The sequence below is a fragment of the Parus major genome, chromosome 28 (assembly GCF_001522545.3).
Source record: "Parus major isolate Abel chromosome 28, Parus_major1.1, whole genome shotgun sequence".
Lineage (NCBI taxonomy): Eukaryota > Metazoa > Chordata > Aves > Passeriformes > Paridae > Parus > Parus major.
In genome coordinates, this window is record NC_031797.1 from 4,877,850 (window position 1) to 4,895,570 (window position 17,721).

Here is a 17,721-nt window from a genome sequence, read left to right on the forward strand (position 1 = left end):
TTACAGGAACAAGCAGGGTATAAACAAGAATTTTCAAAGTTTGGTGGTTTTTGCAACTCCAGGCAACACGAATTAGAGTCTACAGTTATTAAGTTCCCATCTGGTGGCTTCTTTATGAAGGAATGATATTTGCATGTTTCCAGCAGAGAAAAGCTGTTTTTAGTTCAGATAAAATGGAACATTTTGCGACAGTATGGGAAATAACAGACGATACTGATTTTAGCAACTGGGGTTGTAGGTTTCACCAGCTGCCCTTTAAAAAAAAATAAAAAAAAAATCTTTAAGTAATGTTTTTCCAAGTGCTCTTAACACCCATTGATTTGGAAGACTTTGGTCAGAGGAAATGATGGCATCTTGCAGAGAATGAAAACAGCCCATTGGGTCATCTGCTGTAAGTGCTGGACCTCAGTGCATTTTTTTCCCCCTCTAATCTGAGCAATTTTGGGGGTTGGTATAGCCACAGGTTATCAAAATGCAAGAGGATCTGATTATTTTCTTTCTTGCATGGGAGTGGTGAGCAGGAACGACTCACACTGCATTGCAGCTGTGGGGACTGTGAATATTCCCAAACACACAAGGCAGGAACTGCACAGACTAACATAGAAAGAAGCCAGTGCCTGGCTTGTTTTGAAATATCCTGTTCTACCACTGCAAACTGAGTGTGGTATTGGAACCAGACACAGTTTCTAAACCAGCCTGTTCAGGCAGACAGTGCCAGCTTTGAGCCTTGAAAACCATAAATACAGCTTGGGCACCAACTGAGCCACACCACTGCTCACACACAAGTGCTTTCCCACCCAAACAGCTGCTCTACTGTCACAGCCAAGAGCAAAAGGAAAAGTAATGTCCCAGCAGAACTGCAGCTCCAGGACTGGAGCAGGGGGCTGTTCCCAGGCTCAAAGCAGTGCCAGCATCACCCTCCCCACCCTGAACTCAGGTAAGTAAATGCAGTAAATGGAGTTTAGGAGGGAGAAGGGAAGGTGTCTTGCACACAGGCAGAGGAGAATGTAATTTGCATATGAGATTCAGCAGTGGAACCACAGCCTCCCTTAGGTTGGAAAAGGTCTCCAAGATCATCACACCCAACTGCTTCCCAAGGCCAGCCCTAACCCATGTCCTCAGGGGTCATATCTGCACATCTTTTAAATCCTTCTAAGGATGGTGATTTTACCAGTGCCTGGGCAGCCTGTGTCAGGGCTGGAGAACGTTTTGGTGAAGAAGCTTTTCCTAATCTTCAGTGTAAACTTCTTCTGGTGCAACTCGAGGCTGTTCCCTGGGAGTAGAGTCTGACCCTCCTGGCTGTCCCCTCCTGTCAGGGAGTTGTGCAGAGCCAGAAGGTCCCTTCTGAGCCTCCTTTTCTCCAGGCTGAGCCCCCCCAGATTCTTCAGCTGCTCCTGGGGCTCCAGACCGTTCCCCAGCTCTGTTTCTTTTCCTGGACATGCTCCAGCCCCTCAAGATCTTGCTTGGCGTGAGGGGCCCAAAACTGACCCCAGGTTTTGAGGTACAGCCTCAGCAGTGCCCAGCACAGGGAGATGATCCTTTCCTAGGTCCTGCTGGCCGTGTTATTGCTGATAAAATGAACACAAATCTCTGTGTGTTTGCACTCCACTTTGGAAGCCTTTCATCCCTGGTGTAACAGCACCAGCACTGCACTCCAGAACTCTGCAAGGGTGGAATTTTTTATAGCAATTTAAGCTATTTCCAGCCTTCTGATAGTGAAGTCTTTTGGAAGGCAGCAAGTCTGTTATTCCCAGAGAAATCTCTGGCCTGCCTCCAAGTCTTATAAGATCTTTGGGGTACTGCTAGGTTTGAACAGTGGCCTTTGGGGGAAGATTTGTCTTTGCCATGCTCCTGCTCTCCTCTTTTGTGGAAACACACAGTTCATGGTGTGTTTAAGACTTTTGCCAGGAGTGGTAATAATGTCCAAGAGACCCCATGTTTGGGAATTCCCTCAGCTCTTTTCTCTTGCTCCTGTTGTAAAATTAATTTTTAATCCTCCCTCCAGCACTGAAGCAGCTTGGACTGGCTCTGTGTGCAGGGTTGTAGCCTCCACCTTTCTCCAGGACCTTTCTGGGCACAGGCTGGAGATTCACTCAGCTACTGGTGACAGGTCCTGGAATAAGAGTGCTGCTGTGCTTCAGGGCTGCCAATACATGTGCAAAAGTCAGTGCTCTGCGGTGTACTACTGAGGGCTGTTCAGTTAAACTTTTCTCCTTCTTGCCTCCTTCAAGGTTTTCCATTCATGGAGAAACACATGAAGCAACAGGTCTGCAGGTCTGAGTGGCCTGGGAGCTGCTCTTCCCACAGGAATGAACAACCAGACAGTGCCCAAAAGCTCAGCCAGGTGGGTGTGATCTTGCATCCTGCAGGCTGCCTCCTTCCAGGTCCTGGCAAAGGAGAGTCCCGAGCCACTGAGCTTATTTCATTTTTAACCACAGCCCAGCAGATCCCACTCTTTGCTCGAGGCTGGCTGGGCTGCTCTGCAGATGATCCTGCGATGTTGTGACAGTCCAGAGAACCATTATTCCGAGCTCTTGCCAATCACCAGCCTGCTGCCAGTCTGTGTCAAATGAAGCATCCCAGGCCCTGTCACATTAAATCCAGCAGCTCTTTCATTTAAAGCAGAGCAGTTTGTTTATTTGTGTTCCCTCCCCTCCTTTTGGGATGCCACACTCAATCATCTCTGGGGTTTGCTCTGCTTGTGCAAAGCCTGTGACCACAGTGAGCTCAGTGTCCTTTGAAGGGCCCCTCATCCTTGGGCAAGCAACACTGTGGTGGTGTTTTGGGAAGTGTAAGGAAGGGGAAAGCACAGAGTACTGGTGTGGCTGAGAGAGTGGGTCCAGATCAGTCACTCACACGGGTTCAAGGGCAGGATGTCATCCCATGGCTCTGCTGGAAATGAGAAGGAACGATGCAGAGTAGTGGCACATCTGGCTGGGAAGCATCTTTGTGCCTCCCTTTCCTGCCTTGAGAACAGGAAGGGTGAGTGAGGAGCAGCCCATTCTCAGGGAAAGGGAAGATCAAGACATGGTGCTGTGACCATATGGAGGGCTGGAAAGGGGAATGGTGAGATTTCAGCTGAGGATAAAGAGCGAGCCCACTTTCTCCACCAGCATTTGGGTACAGAGCTGGATTTTTCCAAGGCAGGATTGCCAGTGAGGCAGCACCCCCTCCTATTGATCCTGAGCAGCTCCTGCCCTCTGCAACCTCCCCCTGCCACACCACAAACACCACAGCGCTGCAGCAGCTGGGTGGAAGCAGTGAGAGTGCTCTGGGGCAGGGATTTCTCTCAAGCAGACGTGATTCCTCCTTCATCAGCACAAATTCTCCTGTTCTTGCAGAAGCCTCTTGAATCAAGGCTCTCCATGCAAAGGCTGTGAAGTCTGGTCAGCTTCTCTTGAGTTCTTAGCTTGGGAGAACAGGGAAAAAAAAGAGATTCTTTGGGGTTTTTTATTTATAATGCATCTGCAATAAGAGGTGGTTCGTTTCTTGTCATCGCTTGCTTTGGTGTCTAATTTGCCTCCTGTAGGATTTGAACTCAAATATTATGATGGGAGGTTTTATTCCCCTTTACAAGAACTAAAAGCAAATGCACAGTTAAAAGACAGAATTCCAGGGCTTCCAATCATTTGACAGAATTATTTCTGTGAGCCAAATTAACTGAGCTTCCTCATTACGAGTGTCACTTTGTGTGCTAGCTAAATGCTCTTGAATTCAGCCCCAACCCATTTCAAAAAATACTCTCCTTAACTTTCTTGGGAGGGGCCCTCAAGCTGATTGAAAGCAAAAGGGATTTCAACTGCAGTCTTTTTCCCCTTGAAGAGTGGCTTTCATCTGTTGCTGCTTGCTTCACAAGAGAGTTTCTGGTTATTTCATGGTTATTGTGCAAATTCATGGGGAGAGCTTCCCTATGGATGAATGGAGATCTTTTCAAGGAGAAAGGATGTCTACTGCTTTTAAGGAGTGTCATGTAACAAAACCTCATACAAACCCCCGTGTGAGGTGCTGCTTCCATACCAATGTCCCTTTAAGAAAGAGCAATGGTAAATCCAGCTTCATTATCCAGCATGTCCAACAATCAGCCCAGTGACATCCTTCCCTTTCATGACACGGAACAGCGATTGACTCATGGGGTGACTCTGCTTGCAGCTGAAGCCACGTACAGTAACTGGAAACCCAGAGAGACTCTGCAGTCTCCATGGAGACAGCACACTTACAACTTAATGTGATCAACAGATGCTGCAATAATCTTGAAAGATGGAGAAAATGTTTCAAACCGAGTGTTGTTTATGGTGGTTCAGTGGATGTTCAAATTTGCTCTGTTATGACTGAACTCCGTGTAAACACACTCTGGAAAGCACACAGACGTGTGTGTGTGTGGAGGGAGAAATCTCTCGTGGGTAAAGCAGGAGGAGGTGGGTGAGCACTTTTCTGTTCTCAGCTTCTGCCCTTGGGGAGGTCACCAGAACTTTCTCTCCTATGCCAGTTTATCTGTAAAATGGGGCAGTGCTAGTCAGGTAATGGCTACGGCATCTTTTATGCTCTGGGGTGGATGACTGTAATGAGATGAAACTAGTAAGATTCTGATGGATGAGCCTATAATCTCAGTGAATTGAATAGGGATCTCCCTCTGTGCTGCATGACCTAATGCTGGAGCTGACGTCAAGATTTGCAGAGCAGATTTATACTTCTGCTTGATTTTCCTGTGAAATCTCTAATGAGTGATCATTTCTCACTGAATCTCATAAGCTGTTGTAAAGAAATTACCTGTTTTCTATCTTCCCTGCTCTGATATTGGTACAGCCCCCATTACTGTCACATCTGGACCCTTGCACCAGTCCCAGAGGAATGGAGATGCACTGCTCAAACAGGAGGAAGGCCATGCAGATGCTAGTTTGACAACAGAAAAATTCTTGGAGCATCACTACTAGAAAGGATGTTCCAGATGTAGAAGCTGGCTCAGCCTTCATTTTGCTGATTTGCTGGTAAGGTAAAAATTCATGCTGTACTTATTTCTTATTCTTTCTCCAAGCATCCTCTGCTGGCCACTCCTGGAGATGGGCTGCCAAAACCACACTGCCGGGCAAATTTTATTTATAAGCATACAAACCCTTGAATTATTGGGCTGAAAAGCACCAGGACCCAGGCCCCAAAGGCAATTCATCAGCGTTTTGATGAGGACCACTTTTGCAAACACTATTAATGCCTCTCTCCCTCCCCTTTGAAGGGAAAACACAGCTGAATATGAACTCCCCATGGCAAAGTTCTGCATGATCTGGTATCCTCCAACAGGGGACAAGTTGCTGGCTGCACTGCTGTTTGCTGGGCACGTAGCTGAAACCCTGTGCAGTGGTTAGGGACTTCATCTACACAGCTGCCTTAAGGAGGGGCATTTCTGCAGTCCAAGCATCCTGCTGGGAACCACCTGTGGGGTTTTCAGCAGTCCCTCCCCACAGCTGCTGCTTTTCCTCCCACCCAGGGCCAACCTTCTTTGCCTGCAAGGCTCTCACCCAGCCAGGCTCCTTGGTGTACTCTTGTTCCTGACAAAAGGTGCTCAGCATTGTGACCTCTCCTCCTCCCCTGCAGCCAGGGGTCAAGAATTTCCAGGGAGAAACTTTTGGGCATCCACCCTGGAGAGATCCTCGCCCATGCAGGCAACAGAGTCCTCCTCAGTCACTGCTTCCCATGTTACTGCACAGGTACCTACAAAGAGCTGAACCCATAGAGCAGCCACAGGTATCAGCAGAATTATTGATCAGGGTCTGTCTCCAAATAATGACAGAAATGCATCTCCTTTCCAAAGAGACAGGATACCTAATTCAGTGAAAGGAATTCCTTGTTGAAATCCCAGATAGGCCCATAAGATCAGCCTGATTATTTTTTGAAGCCTTGGTTCCTCCAAATAAGACTGAAAATTGAATTAGCTCAGAGAGAGACAGCCCTGGCCAATCACTCAGGAAAGCTGAAGGACAGCTTATTGATTTTCATGTTTCAAAAAAATTAAATGATATCCCTTTTTGTTATTTAAAATGCTGCTTAAGCAATTTAGTAATGTGATGTTGGAGGCTCAGTTCCAGGCTTTGAATCAGCTGAAGGAAGGGGAGGAATTTCCCTTGACAAGAGAGCGAGGTGGAAGAGAGATTTAGTATAATTGCCTTCCCTTCCAAATAATTGATGGCACCAAAAGAACGGCTGTATTTTGCTGGCTTCCTTTCCTGCATACCATTTATTAAAATATAGTAGTTAATTATGTAAATAGTTGATTTATAATCAGCAACACTGGTGGTTAATTGATTTTTGTGTGTGAATTTATATGACAGGGAAATACTGATAAGGTGATTACACTGTCCTGCTAGGCCACAGCGTGCTCGGGGAGGGGAGGAGGTGGTCTGGAGAGCTTCAGCAGATGGATTTTTGGTCCTTTCCTTGGGAATTAAAGTCTTCTGCAACTGGATGGACCCTATCTGTCCAGTTTACTCCAAGGGTGTGTGGAAAGAGAGTGTCTTCCAGGAAATCTCCTCTAGCTGAGAATCAGCTCTGCTTGGCTGCTTCTGAAGGGGTTATGTGGAGAGTGCCACCCCTTCCCAAGCCTCTGCAGTGCTGCTGGGATTAAACTGTGGTGATTTCTTTTCCCTGCCACCCCACCCCTTCCCTTCATATTGTTTCAGGCAAATATTTCAGAAACAGCTCTTAATCAAATGAGTGTGCAGCTATAAATAAAATATCTTCTCCTCCCCTTTCTCCCATCCAATCTCAAGTCGTGAACCTTTGCCTAAGCAGGAGAATGGGAATTACTACAAGTGCAAACTTGGTGGCTTTAAGGTGATGTTTGTGCTGTAGCCCTGTTTCCAAGGGACTCATCACATGCAGGGAACAGGACACCGGGCTGGTCTTGATCCCTTAGCATGGAGGGAGGGAAGGTGTGGAGTGACCTGAGACTCTTCAAGATTATCTGAATGCTACTTCAGCTGTTTTCATCCCCAGTTCAGGTGCTTTTCGTACCTTTTTTGGCTGAGGGTAAAAATTCTCTTCCATGCCAGTGGCAGGGGGGAAGCTCTCCATGTCTTTCTCTCCCACTTCCTGCAGTGCTGCTGGGTTTAGGATCAGCCACCTTGAACTCGTCCAAAAAGCTCCATCCACCTGGGCAAAAGGCTCCTGCATTGGGCCTGGCTGCTCCCTGAGTGCTGCAGGTTTGGAAGCTGGGTGGTGTGTAAATCCCTCCCGTGCTGCCTGAAGTTCCTTGACCTTCAGCTAAGACCTAAGCTCCTTCTTTTCTGTGATGAGTTGGCGCTATTAATTGGAAATCCAATTTTGGAGGATAGCCAGGCTAATGCTGAGCCAGCATCACTTGGTTCTGCAGGCAGGATATAGGACATGCCTTGGTCTATCTATAGCCAGGGAAAGTCAGCTTGTTCTGCCTTATTGCAGGGGAAAGTGGGGTAAATAGGTCCCAGTTCCTCCCTCACCAGTCTGGCACCTCACACCGTTTTACTTTTTCCTATTTCTAGCTTGAAGCAATAGAAACTGTACAACAGAACCAAACATAGATTTTTTTTTTTTTTTTACTCAGACAGAAAACAGGATAAAATTACATCAGTCCTCTGCAAGGAAAACATCTCATTGAGGTTCCTCCAGCATGGGTGAAGAGCAGTCCTTCCACCCCAAACGCTGACCTTGGGGTGAGTTCATTCCCCCTCAGAGGGGCTGGTCCTGCCCCCCTTGACTGCAGAGGGAGCCACAATTCAGAGCTGTGTTGTGAATGAGCTGCTCCCTGGAGTGCTTGGGGCTCACACGTGTGGCACATGAGATCACACTCCTGTGTTCCAAATGGGGGATTCTTCAGTGTATCTTCAAAATGCAAAACACTTGTAGAGCTGCCTCTCAGAGGAGTCTGTAGTGTTACATCACCGAGGGGTAAACAAGGCATGCAGACCCTGGTGAACAGCTCCATCTCAAAAGCCACACTTAGCGGGGACCTCACAGTCAGAAATGTGGCTTTTACCGACATCCAAGTTGTCCCAGAGTTCCAGAATGGTTTGGGTTGGAAGGGACCGTAAAGCTCATCCAGTTCCACTCCTGCCATGGGCAGGGACACCTCGCACTAGTCCAGGTTGTTGTGTGGATATCTCATGGTGTGCAAGGGGAGCAGTGCTCTGAGGGGCAGTGGTCAGCCCTGGGCTTGGACACAGCTCTGCCACATAGCCCAGTGCTGGCAGTGAGCACTGAGCTGGGGCAGTGGCTGCCAAGGGCTGAGCCAGAGCTGATCAAACCCCATCTGATTAATACTAACTGCTTATAAAGTGTGTCAGGCCCAAACGTGTATCCAGTGTTAATGAATCCTCTGAACGGCCCTGGGAAGTGGGGAGGAAAGGAAATTTGTATGTATTTTTAAAGGAATGAAACAGGAGTATTTGATTAGGTGGTGCTTGGAAGTTTTGGGTTAATTCTGCTTCTCCATTTATCTTGAGGAGGTTGGGTGGGCAGAGCCTAGCTTTTAAAGCAGTGCTGGGGGCGACAGGTGGCTGCACATTTGGGCTCTGCTCCAGGAGATGCAGAATGACAGATTCATCACAAGTCCCTGCTGAATTGTGAAGGAATTCCCTGTCTTTGGGTCAGAAGGGGAGAGGTCCCTACCTGTCCCCACACTGCAGGTTCTAGCCAAGGGCACTGAGGCCACTGTGGGTGCATTCAGGGCCACGACAGAGTGAGAAGGCTGCCAACACCTCAGCAATGCTGGGACTGTCCCTTCAGGTACCAAAGCCAAGCACAGTGGTTTGGGAGTGAGGGAATCCAGCTCAGTTTAGTCTGGACTCTTGGGAGAGCTGGAAAGGATTGCTCTGCCCCAAAGCTGTTGCCTTGTGCACAATCTCTCTGCTTCTTTTCAGGCATCACTGTGTTATCTCCCATTATTGTCACATTACCCAGACAGCAGCTGAAGCTGCAAAATCCAGGCCTTAGTTTTAATTTCAGTCAGGCTTTTGATTAATGCAGCAAAGCCAGTGGAAACCTCTAGTGCAGGCACAGCTTGGTGACTTCCATGCAGGGCATCACATCATGTACCTTACCAGCTTTGAGGGTTCCTGACAAAGAGCTTCCAGACCCTGCAGGTGGGAACAATAGGTTTTTCAACTGCTTTGGCTAAAAGCATGTGAGTTCCAGGGTCCCCGTTTGGTCTCTGTGTGTAGGCACAGCGCATTGCTAAGGATGGAAATAGATGTCAAAACAGCAATGCCTTGAACATCCCAGGGGAATCCTTGAGAATCCCCCCAGAGCCTGGGCCAGACCTGCTGCTGCTTGTAACAGCCCTGTGAATAAACAGAGCACTTTCTTCTTCATGCTGGAGAAACCTGAGGCTTTCACAAGCAATAGAATTTGCACAAAACACTTAAAACTCACATAAATGTACCTTTAGACAGCCAGATCTTGCAGGAGCAGAATGAAACCATAAAGCTCTGGGTTTAAATTAGTTTCTCACCCTTGCTATATCAAACAATCATCATTGCTCGTGTCAAACCAGTGCTTATTCTAGGATATAAAAAGGCTGAGTTCCCTGACAGGGCTGAGGGATGTGAAGGTGGAGAAGGGACATGAGCAGTCTTTTGGGCCCATGTGGTTCCTGGGCTGTGGTTTCCCTGGCCCAGTGCTTGCTTGGTGCTTTCTAATATTGGTACAGCCCCCATTGGTACAGATGGCCCAGAGGTCCCCTCCTTATTTCTCCTGGGGATGGGGCAGAGAGCACCAGGGAAGGCCCTTCACCCACAGCTGTCCCAGCCCTGAGAAGCTGAGCAGGGTCAGGGACACCTCAGTGCCTGGGGACGAGAACTGTGTGGCAGCTCCAAAACAGCCCCAGCACAAGTTCCTGATGTCCCCTCTGGACCCTGGCAGCCTCTCAGCACCTGGCAGACAAAGCTTGCAGGGTTTTTCCTCTTCTCCTGTCATTCTGCCATCCATGTATGCACAGATGGCTGATACAGAGCTGTTGTAAAGTGTTGTTAAAGATTGAGGGGTTTTTATTTGCTCTCCCTTTGATTGATGCATGAACAGACCTATACAGATGTGATAAGGTCAAATGTAAATTTAATCAGTTTTGTTAATTTATTTACTTTTTTAATTCCTCTGTGATGCATAAACAGATCAGAGTGTTGGGAAGAAGCTGACAGTGGGGGAGCCTGTGATAACTTTCAGCTTCTGTCCAAATAATTTTAATGACAGACTGCTGAACTGTGGGGTTCCAGAGCTTTGCAGGAAATCCTGGGCACAAGAGCTTTTAGACCCAGGAATTCCTGGAAAGAACTAGAAAATTCCTACAAATTTTCCACAGCACAGCATCAGATCCAGTCCTAAAATAGGTCTGGAAAGGACACACTGTCAGATGTTTGTACATCCTGCCCTCAGATCTGCCTTGTGCTATTTCTCTTTTGGGAGGTGCAGGTGGGGTGCTTGCAGAAATCCAGGTGCCTGATGTTGGTAACCGCTCTCAAAAGGATTAGCCCTGATTTCTCTGTTCTCCTGCTCAGTAAAGCAAAGCTGCAGCATGGGAAGCTGATGGGTTTTTTGGCACACTGCTGAGTCATTTGGTCACGGGGACAACTTCAGGCTTCAGGAACAGTGGGGTGGGCAGGACTTGCAACCACACTTGAGGTGAAATGATGATGTCTTAAACAGTCATTGTGATGCTCCAAACCCCATCCCTCTGCCATCTTTTCCTCCTCCTTAAGCAGAGCAGGCTGTGCTGTAGACCAGTGCTGACAGGTGCCACAGTTGTGTGGCTGGTGCAGGATTTATACTTCACGTTTATTTGATGAGTTTGGCTGGTTATAGACAGAGTTAAATGAATGCATCAGCCCCAGTTTTGTATTATGCTCCAGTGTCTTCATCAGCTTCACAGCCCTCACCGGACCAGCTCCAGGAGCTGCACATCTGTCCCCACCTGAGGAGCTCAGAATTAGATGCAGCACTCCAGATTTGCCTCACCAGGGCTGAGAAGAGGGGTGGTAGAGACATCATCCCAAAAGACACTGACTGCAGCAGTGATGAAGGCTTTGGGGGAGAAAGAGGAAGAGTTCAGCTATATGGCAAAGGGCCAATCAATGCTATTTACCCTCAGGCAAAAGAGCAATCCGTGGCCTGTTTATTTGGCTTGGCTGTATTTATAGCTGCAGCCAAAGTGCCCCTGCTGTGGGGAAGAGCTGCCAAGTGTGGGCCAGCAGCCGGTGGATTGAGCTGTAGGAGCTGGGGCTGACGGCCTGAGGGTGCCTTGGCCTGAGGGTGCTGCCTCAGCTGGGCCTCGCCTCCAGAGCCCAGCAGTGGCTCTGGATCTCAGGACAGCCTTGGCTCAGTGTAAGACACATCCTCTGTGTTTTCATTGCTGGGGGAAACAAACCTTTTGGCGTGTGCTTCCCTTCACACCCCATGCAAATCCAGCTGTCCCCGCTCATGAGCAGATGGCAGGGTGAGAGCAGAAATGCCTCAGGTGAGTTGGGCTGGGAGGCACACGGAGACACAAGTGTGAAGAGATACATCCTTGCATTGTCAAAATATTGGGATGTCTACTTAAAGCAGAACAGAAGGGATTGCAAAAGCTGCCAGCTCTGCAGGTAGCAGCAGGTGGGTCTGAGTGTGGGCTGGGAGCTGGGGTGACTGCCACAGTGCTGGGTGAGTGCCCAGCTGCAGGTGCTCCAGGGGCTCTGTGCCCTGAGGGCCCTGCAAACAATAACAGGAACATTTAAATGCCATAAAGCTCTTTTGAACATGGAGATGGTTTGTACTGAAAGAGGTTGTTTTGCACGGTTCCTTTGATGGGTCTCGGCAGATAGCACCAATTATAAAATTATTAACAAACGAATGTGCTCCTTCGCTCCAATTAAATGATAAGAGCCAAAGCAAAGGGGCAGATTTTTATCATTATCAGATTACAGGCCCATATTGTGCTGATAATAAAGAGGGCACTTTCTAATGTGTTACCTCCAATATGGCTCCTTAGATTATTGTTTGGCTGTAGAAGAAATAAAAAGAACTTTGCAAAAGCAATAATAATGTGGAAGTGTCTTTATCACAGACCGTTCCAGGGAGTGTAACAAAAAGAGCCCACAATGACTCAGGCCAATGACAATGAGGATAATAAGAACATCGGACATGTGCCCACACAGCAGAGCACTGGGCCAGAACATCTCAAGTCTGTTCAAGAGATAAAGAGGGAGTTTGCTTCAGTTGGGGAGGCAGTTTGCTGCAGCCTCTGGAAAAGTGAAAAGAGCCACAGGAGGAGGAAGAAGAAAGGAATATTAAAAGCTTTTGTGGGGGGCGGGTCTCCTTTTTCCCATGTAAAGTCGGGTAGGATTCTGGATGCAGCTACAAATACACGGCTCCTCTTTCACTGCCTGAAATCTGATGTTCCAGAGGTGATAAAATGTAATTAGGCAGTGTAGTACTAATTCAGCTGCCATGTGATATGTTGAAGGAGGAGAATACCTACTGCATGGGAGGAGAGACAGAATGAGTTTCCCCTTCCTGACCCTGAAGCAATCATACCTAGAAGCCTGAAAGCTGATTTTATTTTCCTCTCTGTAGGTGACAGACAGCGGTTTAAAAGAGTCCTACTCTGACTCTGCCTTGCTATGTGTTAGGTTGTTAGGCTGGTAAAATATGTAGGGGATGTGATTCCCTTCCTGTACTGACATAAATCAGAAGTCACTCTAGCTGTGCTGATTTACACAAGCTGAGGGTTTGCCTTAACAAAATTATAACAGCTTAAAGCCACTGAGGAGGAAAGGTCAAGGCTGTCATGTCTGTTTCAAAGCATGGTGATAGCAGCCATGAAGCTGTGATCATGACTGATCAGGGAACCTCGTCATTAAGTGATTAATTATTATTAATTATTATTTATTACTCTAGCACCAGGGAGCCCTTGTCACATCTATGTTAAGTTCCCTTGAACCTGGATCCCCTCCAAGTTTTCTGAAGTCCTTGAGCTTGCAAAGCTGCTGATCTTGTAAGAACAGGTCTTGGAGTTTAATACTCCCAGGATCTACAGTCCTCAAAGGAGAAGTGCCATAATGTGTGTATTGCTCTGACTGGGAGGAGAGGGGTCCTGGAAGGAGCATAGCAAAGTATAACTGGGGAATAATAGTGTTGTGGAAATGGTGAGCTAAAATTAGAGTTCTGCTTAACTCGGGGATAGTTCTTGGAGTGGGGCTGGGGAGGCTACAGGCTCTTGTGCTTCTAGTTATCCATCCCCAATGATCAGATCAAACCATCTCAGAGGGCTAATTCCAATGAATTTTGCCCTCATTTTCACCACTGTAAGTCACCTCTCCCCTGTCAGTGAGTGAGCTGGGTTGCATTTACACTCAGTGAAACAGAGGTTGGAAAGTGTCTGCACTGAATTCCTGACAGCTCTTTTCTGAGTCTCCCAGCAGAGAGTCCACAACCAAGCGATATTGGCCTTCCTGGGCATCCGAGGGTCTGCTTGAAAGGCAAATTAGTGTTATCTCTATGCCAGATCAAGGAGGTAAAGGACTGTTTGCTTGTCCTGATGCAGTACCAACATGTGCAGTTTTACAGCCTCAGCCTGTTGGCTGCTGCTTCTGCTTTCACTACCTGTTATTTACAGCCTTGCACACAACATGGTCTATTTTATTCATTTTTATGGTTTTGCTTCCGAGGAGGATCTTCAGCCACGAGCTGAGTCAGCAGGATCTCTAGTCAAATAGGGAGCCTCTGTCCCTTCAAGACATTGAAACCCTGTGATGTTTTGCCTGATGGGAGAGAATTCTTTCCTTTCAGTGTGCCACATCACTCTGTTTTGCTCCCCATCTTTCCCTGCAAGCAGGAAGCAGCCCTCTTGAACGTAATTTCTATTGAAAGCAAATGGTGTCTATGTCTGATTAGCTCTGGCTTGAGGCTGTATCAACAAGCTCACTGTTGGTCCTGCATTTGCAGCCTGGAATATTTCAGGGCACTTGAGTCTGACAGATTCATGTTTATTACATTAAACCATTTTATCATTGACTCGTCAAAGGATTATTTTCTCAGATGGCAAGAGGCAGTGGGGAAAAAACCCACCAAAGCACCTACACTACGAGTGGCAGAGGGCAAATAGTGCAGCCTTCACTTAGAGCATTGGAAGGTCTGATTCTGCTCTTGTTCAGAGCCTGATCCTGCTCTGCTCTAGGAAGTGCCAAAGCTGGGGGAGAAAGGCCAGCCTCGTGCACTCTGATGATGCTGATCAGGAGAAACCCCTCTGAAATCAGTGGGATTAGACTGAGACACAACGCTGGGGAAGTTCAGGTTCTGCTGTGCAGACCAGGGACTCTGTCCCCAAATAGCCCGGAGCAGAGCCCTTCCACCCTTCCAGGAGCTACATTTCATATCAGCAGCTCTGTGTCAGCAAATAAGGCTTGCAAGACAAAGATGGAGCTCTGAGGGGAAGTGTCTTTGCTTTTATTTTATTCTTTTGCTGAGTGGTTTCTGCAACTGAACAAGCAGAATAAATCACCTTTCCCCCCTAAAAGCTCAGGGCCTCAAGACAGGGCAGGATTCTGTTCACATTTCCTCTCTGGGGACAGGGATTCCATTACATCCCTCTGCCTCGCTCTGTCAGCCTACAAAGGTCTTGAAAGGGCTGGAAAAAGTCACTGGCCAGCTTCCCTTGCCCAGGAGAGCTCCTGGCTCACACAGGGCTGGAAGGAGGAACTCTGCTCTCTGGGAGATCCCAAGTGGAGGAGCTATGGTCTTTTTCAAAACAAAGGTGTAAATTTCAAAACATTCCCATGGAAGGGAAAATACCAGCCCCAACCACAAAAACGTTTAGAAGCAATCAGACTGTTTCATTTAAAACCAGTCAGAGTCTGGCAGCCTCCTCCATTATTTTTCTTTCTTGTTGAACATTCAGAAGTCTCCAAGGAATTTGCTGGTACATTTGCTTTGCTTCATCACAGGTCTCCACAGAGCAGCTCTAACAGGCAATGTGTGGCCTGACTTTGTCCCTCTGCCCGTCCTGTCGCTCTGATGCAACAATCAGAATAATCCTTAATATTTCCCAGAAGCAACTTGTGCCTAGAGCTCCTGCAGGTGTTTCACCTGTGCTATTGGCAACTGCACCAAATGGGAAAGACAAGGAGCCCACAGAATGGCAGGTGCTGAAGGTAGACAGAAGTGAGCTGGAAGAATTTTAACCTAAAATACTTGTTTAGATTATCCTTGTCAGCAAAGGTGAGAAATACAAACTCCCAGAGTACAGATGTCCTGTTTTGTGGGGGTGAATAGTAGTTTGGGGACCTGAGAGCGAGTGGATTCCTGGACTTGATTAGGGCAAAAAGTTAGTTCTGCTTATCCCTAGTGATTTGGTAAGTGCTGTTCCTGGGAACTATATCTTTACCTTCATTTAGTGGATGTAAGACAACTAGAGAAGTGACAAGCAGTAGATTTGGGAGTGGAACACTTCTGCTGCATTTCCTGAGTCCCAGGCCTGCTCCTTGTCCATGAGACAGCACAGCCCTCCTTGCTGCATGCAGATTGTCCAAATTCAGTCTGAGGCTCTGCTTACAGTCCAAGCCATTTTCAAATTTAAAGAAGAGACAATAAACTAGATGAAAGCCATCAGAAACTATGCATAAGTCCATTAAGATCATCCTTGGTAACTCTCCATTTAGCCTGTTCTTTAAAGAAACTGGCTGAACATCTGAGATGTGTTTCCTCTGTAGACAGATAACTCTGAAAGTAGAACCCAATCTCCAAAGAGCTTTAAGCTTTCTTAAAAGGAAGCAAACGACTCTGTGTCGTGCCACATAAGACATTAATCATTAAATGTTACGCAGATGACTGGGGAAAGAGGCCATTTGTTACAGGAGGGAAAAGAGAGAAAGTAGGGATTTTTTTTGGCTGTGCTGCCAGGAGAGCCAATTCCCATCTGTGGGTTTGATGCATTGTTTCATAAGTAACAGTGTTGGTTTTGCACAGGAGCAGCTCTCAGAAGCCATAACATTTAATGCAGAATTAAATGTATTCAAGGAGCGAGGTTTTCTGTGCTATTTTTGCTCTTGGTGGAGAAGGATGTGTCTCAGAAAGTTGCTCTCCCCAATGCCCTCTGATCCTGCAGCAAAAACATCAGTTCCTTTGTGGTCCTCATATCAAATGTTGCTCTATGCACCATAGACCATCTCTGGGATATTTTTGTCTTCAAAAACTGTTGCCATTGCAGAAAGTGAGCCAGAAAATACACACACTATGTTGTCCTGGGCAAGAGATGTTATTTTTGTTCTTTCTTCTTTGGTATGTGTCTTTGTGAAAGCAAAAGCAGTTCGGGCTAATGGAACTTGCTGTTTGTGGGCAGGAAAGAGTGCGTGGCACTGGAAGCATTGGAGAATGCAGATGTTGTGGGGATCCTGGATTTATGCTGGTGTAGAGCAAAAAGTTCTGGATGTAGAGCAGTTTCTACACCCAAAGCCAAAGGTGGTTCCCAAGACAGAGAGCCATGCTGTGAAGCCTGGTCACCATTCTCCACAAAATTACCCAGGTGATGTCCCAGGGTGGAGAATTCTACGTTTTGCCACTCGGTGATCTGGCTTTTTGACTACAGTAGGACTTACTGTAGATTGAGTTGGAGATATTGTAGACTGCTCTTTTTAGGAGGAAGCTAATGCTGAAGTCAAGAATCCTTGAGGCAATTTTCCTTACATGGATGTAAAAAGGTCTGGATTTTAGATCAGGGGAGAAACCCCACAGCCTAAAGTAACAGCTCCGAACTTTTCATACATAAACACAACTCAGAAACATGTTCCGTGTGTCTGCCTCTCTACAAAACACACATGGTTGTGTTTGGCTTTCCTCTGCTACTCCTTTTATCACTCCCTCTCCAAATTAAAGCTGGAATTCTCCTCAAAGTATTCTGCTCAGAGCAGCTCTGCATTTCTTTCCTGTTTTCAGTGGGTGCTGTGTTAACTGCAGCTCTTATTGAGGAGTAACAGTTAAAGCCTACCAGTTTCAGTGTGGTTTATCCCAATCCAGAGTAAAAGCCTGACCTTCCCGTTAGAGATGGTTCTGCTTTGAATGCAGGAAATATTCCCAGAATTCTGCATTACCCTCTGGCATGTTTATCTCTCCATGGGCATAATCAAAGCTCCAGCTATTGCTGCTCTACCATCTAGCACAGCTCCTCCTAATGATAATATTTTTCTCATCTTAAAACAACTCGAACAACCATGACTAAGTACCCAGCAGGTCAGCTGGGAATAATCAGGTTTCTGCCTTTGTCTTTTGCATGGAGCAGTGCCTGTAAGGCATCTCAGGGTCTCTGCGTCACACACACGGGCTGGGGGGGAATTGCCATTAATGCCTGGGAACGTGTCTTGGTTTTTCTCTTAATCTCTTATCACAAGATTAGCTAATGTCTGTAAAGCCCAGGAGGATTGGGTAATGATAAGGGATCATCAGGAGAGATGGAAAGATATGTATTGTTCTCTAAGAAGCCATTAGGGTTTCTTCTGAAATAATTATCTCCTCCTCTCTGAAAGGCTCTTCTCACACAGACCCCACCCCAGAGGCCCCTGGAGCTCCCCTGAGTCTCCCACCTGCCATGGGGCACAGCAGAGCAACAGAGGGGAACTTGGTGCCTGGATCTCCTCACCCTGTGGAGATGGTGCTGGGTGTGAGTGTGAGCAGCCCACACCCCCCTGCTCAGCCTGGGCCATCAGGGCTTGCACAGCCCCTGCAGCCTCTGGCTCC